Source organism: Lepisma saccharinum, chromosome 28 (assembly GCF_977018435.1).
Source record: "Lepisma saccharinum chromosome 28, izLepSacc3.1, whole genome shotgun sequence".
Classification (NCBI taxonomy): domain Eukaryota; kingdom Metazoa; phylum Arthropoda; class Insecta; order Zygentoma; family Lepismatidae; genus Lepisma; species Lepisma saccharinum.
The window spans coordinates 21,687,768-21,699,839 of record NC_139256.1 but is presented as its reverse complement, the minus strand read 5'-3'; the positions used below and the strand labels follow the sequence as shown (position 1 = coordinate 21,699,839).

The window sequence follows — 12,072 nt, the reverse complement described above, 5'->3', positions numbered from 1 at the left end:
GGGAAAAAGTTTCCATTGTTGAAGATGAAATTCAAATACCGGACTGGGAAAGCAACATACCGTACTTAAATGATCAAAGTGTTGGTAAAGAATACTTGGTGTATCATTTGGCAGGATACAGAGTGCGGTATATTTCAAAAGTGACGCATTGTAAACTGTGTACAACTTTTCTGCAGGGGGAACCAACTAACGTACCTGCCTCACTTACGCTAATCCAAGACCATAGGCGCCGACTCCATGGGGCTTAATTGTGCCCCATGAACTTAACTTTAAATTCACATTTGAAATGTTCTAGACCATCATCTTTGGGGGGCTGAGACCGCTAAACCATCAACTTGGGGGGGGGGGCTATGACCAGAGACAGCAAAACACATGACTTATTATTATATACTAAGTATGTAATTATGAGTATTGTTAAAATTGATATTTTTGAGAAATTCATGGGCTTTTTATGAGATTCCGAACACTGAGGCCAAAACTTAAAAAAGGGAGAGTGATTCATTCATTAATTTATTTCAGTGATCAGAGCCCCCCCCCCCCCCAATAATTTTGACAAGTCGGCGACCCTGTCCAAGACTATGGTTCGGGTGACGGCTGTAAATACCTTACCTATGCATCGAAAAGTGTTTATGATGTGCTGTTACATGTGGAAGATGTTGTTGCAGAGAAATTATCATGTGCTAATAGTTTATGGGGGATATATTTTTTGAGTGTTTGGACAATTTAAATATAATTGCTGTAAAAACTTCGCAATTAGGATGCTGTGAAGATCATGTGCTGCGTACGCTACCTAAACTCGTATTTCACTATCTGAAATGTCGATTTTTCTTCCGCACCAAGGAGATAAGAAAGGAATTAAGTGCCTCGAAGACAGCAAAATCATCTCCGAAATTCTTCAAACTATCCAGCTGCTGAGCTCTTCTCCAAACGTAAGTAACATGCATTTTTGTTTCTTATGTAGTTAGCTATGTAAGCAACGCGAGCATCTTCCGCGCAGTCTCAAACGTCACCACTGCCATCTAGGCGGTGGACCACGGCAACTCAGGGAGTGCACACACTATTCCTTCTATACGCTCTGGTACAAGTACACACATTTCAGTAGGCAGAAACGTAAAAAAAAAATACATTGCAAGTTTAGAACACGATACACTCAATCGAGATAATAAAGTACATGCAGTGGCGGCGGTTGGGTTCTGAAACCGAGGGGGGGGGGCAAGAAAGTATATTTCACTTTGTAGATAAGGTTTAGCATAGTGTGGGGGCAAAAGTGGCGAAAAGTTTTGGGGGAGGGGCAACTACCCCCCTAATCACCGCTACTGAGTACATGTGTTCATACTTTTCTGAATAGTGTTATTATAATTTGTGGGCATTGCGTGAACTGCTAATGGATGGTTTCAATGATGGAATTACTAAATGGACAGTTTCAGAATAGTTAGTAAATTATTGCATCACAAGCGTACACCATGGGCTTAAAGTCACGATGGGATACTGTCTATAGTGCAAGAACTTATTATTCCTGGAGTTCGCAGGATTTGTTTTCGGAGGAGGTTGGAGTTGTAAATGTGGATATTACATACCTAAGTTCTAAGGGGGGTGGGGTCGGTTGATACTATATAATGTATTTATTTCATAATTGCCATTTTCAATCTCGGTCTTAAAAGTTGTTCAAAGACAAAAAAATGTAATCGGGAGTCATTTTAAGACGGGATTGTATTTACCCTTTGCTTTTTTAAAGTTTTTTACTGTTTTCATTTGAAAAATAATTAATTTTATCTGAATTTCGGGAGGGGCAGTAGCCCCATCAGCTCACCCTCTGCGTACGCCATTGTCCGCAAGCGAAATTTACGTTAAAAGTTGTTGAGTAATGTTTATCCTCCTCACACGTGCCGTAATAATTATTATATTTTTCGATAGAGGTCAATCAAACCAATTACTGTGGTTAGGAGTCAAGTTTTCTGATAGATATCCAGAATTCGTACGGACTCTGTTGAAGTTTTGAAAGGATAAATTAGTGTGTCATCAGAACGATCACACACAAAATGTTGCGGCGGGAAAGTCGACGAACATGGCAGCGAATCCAGCTGTGGACCGAGAATGATAGTCAACGTACAGAACAGATACATAAGTTCAACCATTGATAGCTGCACACGTGTAGTTTTGATTTGTACTCTTTGATGCATCCTATTCAGTTCAATACAGTTTCTGCATTGATTATTGCATTTTCGTTCACAATAATAATAGTATATCAATATCCGATCGTGACTTTTGGAACACCCTGTAGAATGCTTAGATTGGTTAAAATGTTCGTTGTTACAGAGATTTTATTTTTTAACGTGTTCTGATCACTGTTAAACATCTATTATTATTATGGCACATTACACGTGTATGTGTGTACCTAGGTATGTAAGGGATAGTTTGTGAAATACTTGTCGTTTTTTGACGTAGAAGTCCGAAGTTCCAGAACTGGCTGTATCAGTGGCGTCACTTAGACAATTTTGTTCGGGTCGGTTATGTATTATTCGATGGTAATAGCTGCAACGTTTTCCCTCATTCTCCATCTCTTGCTGTTACTATCTCAGTTTTCTTTCTTCGTTTTCTTTCTTGTTCTTTCTCTCTATCTCTTCATTCTGTTTATGTATAGCTTTCTTTTTCTTTTCCTTTCTTTTCAGTTATTTCTTCACAGCAGCTAAGTTTCATTCTCATTATCTCCTTCTTTCTGTTGCTATCTTCGTTCTCTCTCTTTCCTCGTTTTGTATATATCTTCCTTTTTCTCTTTGTTTTTACAGTAATTTCCTCACAGCTGTTAAGTTACTTTCTCATTATCTCCTTCTTTCTGTTGCTATCTTCGTTCTCTCTCTCTCTCTCTCTCTATCTTTCCTCGTTTTGTATATCTCTTCCCTTTTCTCTTGCTTTTTTTCAGTTACTTTCTCACAGCTGCTAAGTTTCTTTCTCATTATCTTCTTTTTCCTGTATTGCTATCTTCGTTCTCTCTCTCTTTCTTTCTCTCTCTATCTTTCTTTCTCTCTCTCTCTCTCTTTCTTTCTCTCTCTCTCTCTCTCTCTCTCTCTCTCTCTCTCTCTCTTTTTCCTCTGTTTATGTATATATCTTTTTCTTCTGTTCCTTTCTTTTCCAGTTATTTTTCTCACAGATGCTCTTTCTCCACCCTTTCTTTCTCTGTTGCTAGTTTCGTTCTCTCTATCTTTCCCAGTGGCGTAGCAAGGCTTGGGCGACCGCCCGTACCTCGCGCCTGAAGAGGCCTAGCGTTCCATGGGGTTGATACGAAAAATGTAATAAATAGAAGTAAGAAAAAAATATATGGAAAAAGGCTAATTTTTGTGGGCAGTAAAATTAAAACATCTGTTTTTATCTGGTTTTAAATTCTAGTTAAACGTTATAATTTGAATGAATACGTCAAATCAGGGACGTAACATACAGACAGGCGGGTCCTAAGCCTAAAGGGCCCCGGAAAAACTTAAAACTGTTGTATATCTCATGTGAAATATTTACGCAAAAATTCACGATAAATTGCTTGGGCATTTTTATCCATTTACTGTTTTCTTAAATAAAATCACTTTGTCTTGTCTTTTCTTCTTTATCTTCACCTTGCACTGCCAATTTTAATATTTTAACGTAAAGCACCTCCAACTGCCACGAAGCATGTGTGAGACATTTAAATCCTTGCGTTGGTTTCAACCCAAGGAGGACATGAAAAATATTAGCAGTTTTTCCTTCCTTCCTACATCTTCAGATTTCAACTTTCGGAAAACAGAGAAATACATTTATAGGGTGAGTGAAATTATTAAATGCCATATTCGTCAGTAATTTGTTGTTATTATTATTTAAATATGATAAATTGCTGACGTATTTCTGAAGGTTTTGTATCGATTCACGTTGAGATTTCAAATTTAGAGAAGGAAGGGTAAAGTGGCCACTCTAAGGTTTGATGAATTCTTATCATACCTTTTTAATCAGCAAAGTTATAGAAGCATAGACCAATGGTAAGTATAATAACTTTACTTCCAATTTCTATTTTTTTTAAAATTCTTGTTGTTTAGAAATGCACACGTTACTTTTAAAAAAAAAGTACGAAGTGGCCACTTTGCCCGCCTAGGTTGGGTAAAGTGGCCAGCCTCTTCCCATTTTAAGTGCATAGGTAAATGAACAAATCACATTGATTCAGAGTGTGTATTTAATCAACACAAGCTGAAGTTATACACATTAAGAATAAGTATTATGTTTTTTAAGTATCATCTTAAGTATGAAATCTTTACAAGATAAAGTAAATAGGAATTCGTAATCAATAGTCTATTAATAAAGGATTAGGCGTAGGCCTATTTGCAAAATTCGCACTCAAACTCCTCATCTTCTTCGTCACAACCGGCGCACTCTTCATGTGCCCACTTCTTACATTTTAAACATCTAATCCATCCTTCATTGCCTCTCGAGTCTGCCTGTTTCGTGGCCACTTTGCCAGGATGACGCCATTACAAAGACTGTGGTCTAACCTACGTGACTTAGCGTTTTCAAACGCACATCATTTAAAAGGTTATTTCACGCTGATCATAGAGCACAAGAGCATATAATTATAACACTTACTATTATTTAGCTATAATCAACAATTTGTACCACTTAGCTAAAATCTGACTTGCGAAAAAACAATAAAATGAGTTCACATCTAGAAAAGTGCAGCCTCCCGCTTCAAAGTCACAGACAACACTGACAGCATCCGTGGAGACTGTTTCGCCTGGGTCTCGCGTGGCGGAAGCGCTATACAGCGATGAAAACCCACATGGCCACTTTGCCCGCACTGGCCACTTTACCCTTGCTTCCCCTATTCTAATCTCGCCCAGGGCCTCGCGATATGTTGCCACGCCACTGCTCTTCCTCTGGTTGTATATCTCTTCCTTCTTCCGTTTCTTTCTTTTTCAGTTATTTCCTCGCAGCTCCTGTGTTGCTATCTTCGTTCTCTCTCTCTCTCTGCCTTTCGTTCTCTATCTATTTCCTCTGGTTGTGTATTTCTTACTTTTTCCGTTTCTTTTTCAGTTATTTCTCACAGCTGCTGCTGAGTTTCTTTCCCTTACTCCATCTCGTTTTTCCCGTCTTGCTATCTTCGTTATTCAATCTCTTTCTGTCGTTCTCTCTTTCTCTTTCCGCTGTTTTTGTATCTCTTCCTTTCCCAGTTCCTTTCTTTTTCAGTTATTTCCTCGCAGCTGCTAAGTTTCATTCTCCATCTCTCCTTTTCTATATTGTTATCTTAGTTTTATCTTTCTCTCGTTCTCAATATCTCTTCCCTCTGTTCATGTATCTCTATCTTTCTTGTTATTCTTTTATTTTCTCTTTTCTTTCTTTCTTTCTTGCTCTGTTTCTCTAGCTCTTTCTCTTTCTTCGTGTTTCTCTCTTTCTCTACATTTTGTCATTTTATTCCGTATTCTGCCTTTCTTTCTAATTCTTTCTTTCTTTCCTGTAAGTGATTTTGAAAATTTTCATGCAGCCTATTTAGATGAGCAGTAGCGTGGGCAAGAACTATTTCGCAGCGGGCTGTAGCCCACTGTAGCCTAACCGGTGGCGACGCCATTGGAATACAGATTTATTGCTAATAAACTCGAAACCCACACGCAGGAACATGAACCGGTTGCTTGTAACTGACTTTCCCCTTAATTAGCTTCTACTCAATTTAGGTATTTTCCGCCGAATCACGTCGGAGCCGCAGAGTGGTGAATACCAAGTGCTTTAACCATCATATAATCTCACAGCCATCAGTCATTCAGCGGCTGCCCAAGCGACGACCTCATTTGACGGATCAAATTACCATAATTCCGCGCATGGGACTGACCGTGGTGTATTTACGAGGCGGTTTCTCGCCGTTCAAGAAGCTGCCGCCACACAGATTAAGCCACACATCATCCGGAGCGCATCTTCAACCAGTCGACCTCACCAACCATCACAAATCAAAGCGTTGCTCGGAAGCAACAGGGAGTATTATGGCATCACACGCGACGATTATATGCTTGACAGATGGAACTCCACGTGTTCGTGAACGCGCGTGTGTTTTGATCAGCTGTTCCCGTCAAGGCGCATACGTAACAGGTGGATCAATGACGGATATTGAACGGGCATTGGTTGACCAGAATTACGCCAATATAGAACTGTGCATAGATTTCTGAGGAACGTATATAGATGCGTAATCTCGTACACGATTTTTCGAACATTCTGCCAATTAAGGGAGTGTCTGCTAATTTCTATACCAGAGACAAGCATGATATATACGTCTTTACAGAATGCATTTCATAAATGCACTTCAAGGATATTGCTTTCAACTCAAATGAAGAGTAATACATATAATTTTACAAATATTATGCTATAAATCTTTAAAGCTTTCATTTCTTGCTTCTTAGAAAAAATATTTGCCCTTACTTCACATATGTATGATCACGCGAGGTACTAATCGTCACACTTGCATGTAACAATCTTGGGTTTTATGCTCAAAGCCATCAATGAAATCTCTGAGCAATTCGAATTTTCTATTTTGAGTCCATATTTTGAGTGAAGAATCCTTGCGGAGAAAGATGGAAATACTGCCATATTGTAGTACAGTCACGGACACTGCTAAATTGTACCGGACACACTGGAATTCAGTTGGTTCTTACAACCCAGAAATGTCCGTGACTACATTAGTATGTAATCGTCCGGTGGGGACGAGATCCATTCCTACTAATGCTAAATGTTCCTTTCATTCACATGATCAATTCTCAAAGTGGGAGGAGCCCGGGGATAAGCCAACCCCTAGACAAGAAAATTTGCAAGGCAAAGATAACTTGTGTCTTCATGTTGAACCAATCATACCCTTAATAACGCCACTAAACATACCACTACATAGGATTTTTTTCTTTGCACATGGTTTAGAGAGGAGAATCATGATGTGATACAAAAGTTTTAAAGCTCTTTAAAATGGACAATTCTGAAGATAATGATCCTGCATAGTTATATACCTAACTTAGGACTCATATGATTCACTGCATTATATTGCTATTATTGTTAGTCTAACCATAATTTGCCGGCCCCGTGGCGGAGTGGTTAGCACATTGCACATCCTGACCTGGGCATGGTTGTTTGCGAGTGTCCATTCATCAATTTCATCATATCACCACATCATCACTCATCTCCATCTTCGCAAATTAGCCAAAAAGTGGCACAAGAAGCGATGTAAAATAAAGCAAATCAATCTAACCATAATTTATATTATTTGTACAGTGTAATTTGATCATTTGTAAACGCACGGTAACTCGTGTACAATATGATGTCTTTGCTTGTACAATGACATTTTAATCTCGTGTTGCCTGCGTTATTCTGGGCTTGTTTCTACATCGCTATCGTTTACATAAATCTTCTATTTTGAGCAATGCAAGCGAAATATTCCGAACGGAATATTATGAAGATGTGGTGAATTTGCTTTGGACAAGGGGAAACAAATAGGAAACCAACTCTGTGACAAATGGCAGATGTACACAGTACCTACCGTATTGCAGGAGGTGAGTACATATTTTCAGAACATTGTTATTGATTTTATGATGTTACCTGTAGCATAAGTTTAATTGTAATATCTATACATAGATTATTGATTTGTTATTTTTTTTAAAAATACTGATATCTCTGGACATTATAATCTCTTAGTGATTTCAATTAATAGAGAACTTAATACACGGTGGCTACTCACCGGTAATTCCTTGAAATCCGGGAACTATGCGTGAATTATTGCCTCCGTGAATTATGCGTGAATTTTACTTGAATTTTTCTCCGTAGACGTGAAACATTTCAAATTTTATTAATCCAAACCCCATTGAATTTATACATATTTATTAATGCCCTTAGGCAGGTTTTACACAGTTTTTTTTTACAGAAGGAAAAGAAGAGAAAGCTGCGAGGAAAATTAAACCGAATTCTCTCAGTTCCTTCACTTTGTTAGTCTCAATTTGTAGAACAATCTATCTCACAGACGTAATATTATTGCAAGATACCTTAAAGTTGATAGGTAAATTTTAGTTTGAAATTCTTATACAATTAACAATTTTTCGTAGATTTGTATATCCCGTAACATTTGTGACTTGTGTTTGTAGATGTATTTCGAGTCTGAGTATGTGAAATGGCAAATGTAAAATCCGCACCTTAAATTAAATATTTTAAATATATGTACTGTTTAATTGAAATCAATTAGATTTTTGGGATAAATTGGAATCACACAGACCCATTATATTGCTAATAATATATTTGTGTGTGTGTGACTGTGTGTACGTGGGCCCCGAGAGGGGGTAATGCATAAGGCTGAAATAGAGAAAACATCTGCTTGAATTTTTGGATAGTTCGCCTTGAAAACTGGGAATTATACTTGAATTTTATCAACGTCCTAGAGTAGTCAAATAGTATTTTCAACTAAACATGATAAGATGACGTCACGTAGAGGCTTCACAGTTTCATGCAATTTATAGCCAACGAGACGTCATTTTGTACATAAGTTCGAGTCTAGGTCACACAACGCGATAGGTGATTGGCGCAAGATTATCAACTGGAATATAACGTTCGTCCAATTTTCAAAATCATGAGGTACGTTTCACAATTCAAAATTGGAATCCCAGCTTTCGTGTGGAACACAGGTTGTCATTTGTTTGAGGAACATTACAACAAAAGTTTGTTTACTTCAATTTCCTCTTAATACTCAGTGGTTAGTATGCCAAACGCATAAAATCCGTGCGTGAGGACGCGAAAGGAAATGTCTCTTCCTGTAATCTCGCAAGTGGAAATGAACTATATTTTTCTATTGTCCTTACCATGCAAAATAGCTCCCCGCAACAATGGTTAACCTTGCCGAAAAAGAAATGAAGTCACGACAATGTTTCTGTCGTAATTTATGTCTGTTCTTATTGGCAAGCTTCCTGATTCGGCCGCCCAGTACGCTCCTCGATTATGGCGTGCGTTTCAATGTACATACCTGCGTTATCTTCTGGTTAACAGACGGGGCGTTAGCTGCACCCAAAACTAGATTTCTGCAGCCAAAGCCAAGGTTAAATTTGTAAATGCGGATGGTGGTAAAAGCAAGGTCGAGGTCCTATGTGCAGTATAAAAGGTGCTTGAAAACCAGCTGTGGACATTGTGCAAAGTTGCTTACACAAGACCACCAACAATCAACATGAAGTTTCTTGTAAGTATTGTACTGGCATTGTTGCATTGGTATTGTATCTGAGAGGCTCAGTTCGAATTCAGTTAGCAGTTCGTATTGGTCCTGATTCGAAAGTGTACTGTTAACTAAAAGAAGATATTTTTGCAATACCCTAACCAAAGATTCTTCCAGTTTAGTTAAATGGGTAAAACCTTTGAGTTTGTTTTTAAGTTCACTTGATGCACAGAAAGGCTAATCGGGACTCGATCTGCAGTTTAATGAAGTGCAATACCCTAACTACCCTAACCCAGGGGTTCCCAAACTTTTTCGTTTCACGGCGCCCTTAGTGTTTCAAGAATTTTCCGCGGCGCCCCAATCGGAATGTAGGCCTATCTAACACTTGCAACGTTCAGTTACTGTGGTTAGGTTGCTTGCCTTAAGTTAAAAAAGAAAACATATTTGAAATTCAGAAACATTTTATATTCTGTAAAAAGTACTAAAAAGCACATATGTGGGACAATCATATCACTTCAGTGAAAATATTGGAACATTGCTCGGCGCCGCTGTAAGCCAACTACAGGGGACCGCGGCGCACACATTGGGAAGAACTGCCCTAACCAAAGATTCTTTCCATTTAGTTAAATCGGCATGACCTTTGAGTTTGTTTTTAAATCCATTTTGTGCACAGAAAACGCGAATCTGGGCTGGACCTACAGGTTAAAGTGGAATCCGAACCACTATGTGCCTCCACCGGGTATCGAACCCGGGATTTCTTGATTGCAAGGCGACGACGGTCCCTTTAAAGCGGTAAGGTGAGAACAATGAAGAACGGTGTTGACCACATCTTTCGACCATCTCACGGAGCAGAACTGACATTTAAGCAGCTAATACAAGTCTTTCTTCTATGCTGTTGCTCCTGTTTGTACGTTTAAAAACTTTACATGTTAAAAAGATGAGACTCAATGTACAGAGCACTTGAGCAATTCCAGTTGTCTCTCTGTTCATTTCAAATACCGAAATATTTTTCTCAGTTTAGGACGACATACCGATCTTTGCCATCTACGTATACTTCGCCAAACTAACCGACGAAGTTCAATTGTTATGCAGTTTAATAGATACATCGGACAATCTAAGTGTACTTGACATAATAATCATCGAAATAAACCTACAGATGTTAATACGAAAAACTAATGACTTGTCATTCTCTTCCAACACAAGGAGATACCGAAGCCGTTAATGAAACCTAACCAGTAACTTACCTACATGAGACAGAAATCATACAATAATCATACGTTATGTTACACTCTTTCCGAAATTGACAAGGGCCTTCCAAATAGATTACTGGTTACGTTGTCGCGTTGTAATCAAGGGGTCCTAGGCTATATTTTCTATGGAGTGCATGATGGTTCTGATATAACATTAAACTGTAGGCCCAGTCCCAATAACCTATCTCAGTACCAATTTGACTTAAAACAAAGTTTTGTAAAAGCTGACAAATTTCAGTCCCTTAAATCAAGTGGATCGCTTGCCGATAGAATTAGTAAACTGAACAATATTGTCCAAATAATAAATGCATTGTAGGATATATTCGAATCTTTTGTAAAACAAACTTACAGTCTCTAGGAAGACTATTTACACGTTCTCTCGAAATCACAGGAGCATGCATAGAGGCATAAGTATATAAGGCGAATATATAGTGCAGTTTATTGTAGCGTCCACCAAATATTTATGTGTCTATTATTTTCTAGGCTTTGATCGTCCTCTTCGCCTTGTTGGCTGTTTCCTTCGCCCAGGAATCCACCAAGGAAAAGAGACAAATTTTGGGCTACGGACTTGGCTACGGTGGTCTTGGCTACGGATATGGTCTTGGCTATTCTGGTCTCGGCTACGGCTACGGTCTTGGAGGATATGGCTACCCATACTACGGTTAAAGGTACTTACCTAACTTTACTGATGATGGTCATACAATATCTTGCAACACCAGCTAATATACTATTCATAGACCTTAATTTTACTGAAATTCTGATTCATTACGTTTCAAAGAAAGTCTTTTGTTTTTCCAAAACGTATTGTTTTTCTTGTGAAATATGAAAAAGACGAAAAGAGAAATAATGTCTAAATATACTAATTTAGGCTACATTTATTGGAATTAAAAACTTGGATGAGGGAATTATTTTCTGATAATAAAAGTCGTGTATCAGATATAAATAATAATTGACTCAATTGACCATTGTTTCTTAAAAGTTTATACCAAAGTTAAAATTAGCGAGAATTTCTACGTTGAAATCAGAATCAATGTTTCTTAACGCTTTTTAAATGTTCATAAATATTACAAATTGAATTTAGTATTCTATAACGTTAAATATATCTGAGCCAATGGTGTGGAAGTAAAATTTCAAGAGTTTTTCTTGAATATATTACCCCAGCATTTACTAAGATATGATGAAGTCCCAGAATAGTACCTTAGTTAAAATCTCATGTAGATATAACAGTGTATCAGCGAAAACTGTTTAGAGCTTTCCATAAAGATAATTTTTAATTGAAATAGATTTAGACTGGAGGCATTCGGTGTATATTGCACAGAATATTATTTCAAGAAATCTGAAATTAGTCACATTAGTTACATCATTTATCTGTCAAAATATTTAATCGTATAGTATTATTTGTTAGCTTTTCTATGAATGAAAAATTGCTGGTAAGGTATTATTAACGAATTTTCTATTTTCATTTGCAGACATCTGAAACCACCTTGCAGAACATCGCTTGGACAATGACATAGGGAACGGTTCCATGTGGTCCCTTTTGCTGGGAGCTACTAGAACTGCGTGAAGCACAACAAATTGGAAAACATACCAACAAAAAAATTACATATTGTGAACATGTTCACCAAAAAAAGTATTTCTAAATAAATTAATATTTAA

The 12,072-nt window shown here is 37.8% G+C and overlaps 1 long non-coding RNA gene across 1 annotated transcript; it reads left to right on the top strand.

The window, feature by feature from the left end:
- Nucleotides 1-9,105: 9,105 nt before the first annotated feature.
- Nucleotides 9,106-12,072, top strand: LOC145980815 (uncharacterized). Its single transcript, XR_014440888.1, has 3 exons — nt 9,106-9,193; nt 10,900-11,084; nt 11,886-12,072. It is a non-coding gene; the product is annotated as an uncharacterized LOC145980815 (long non-coding RNA).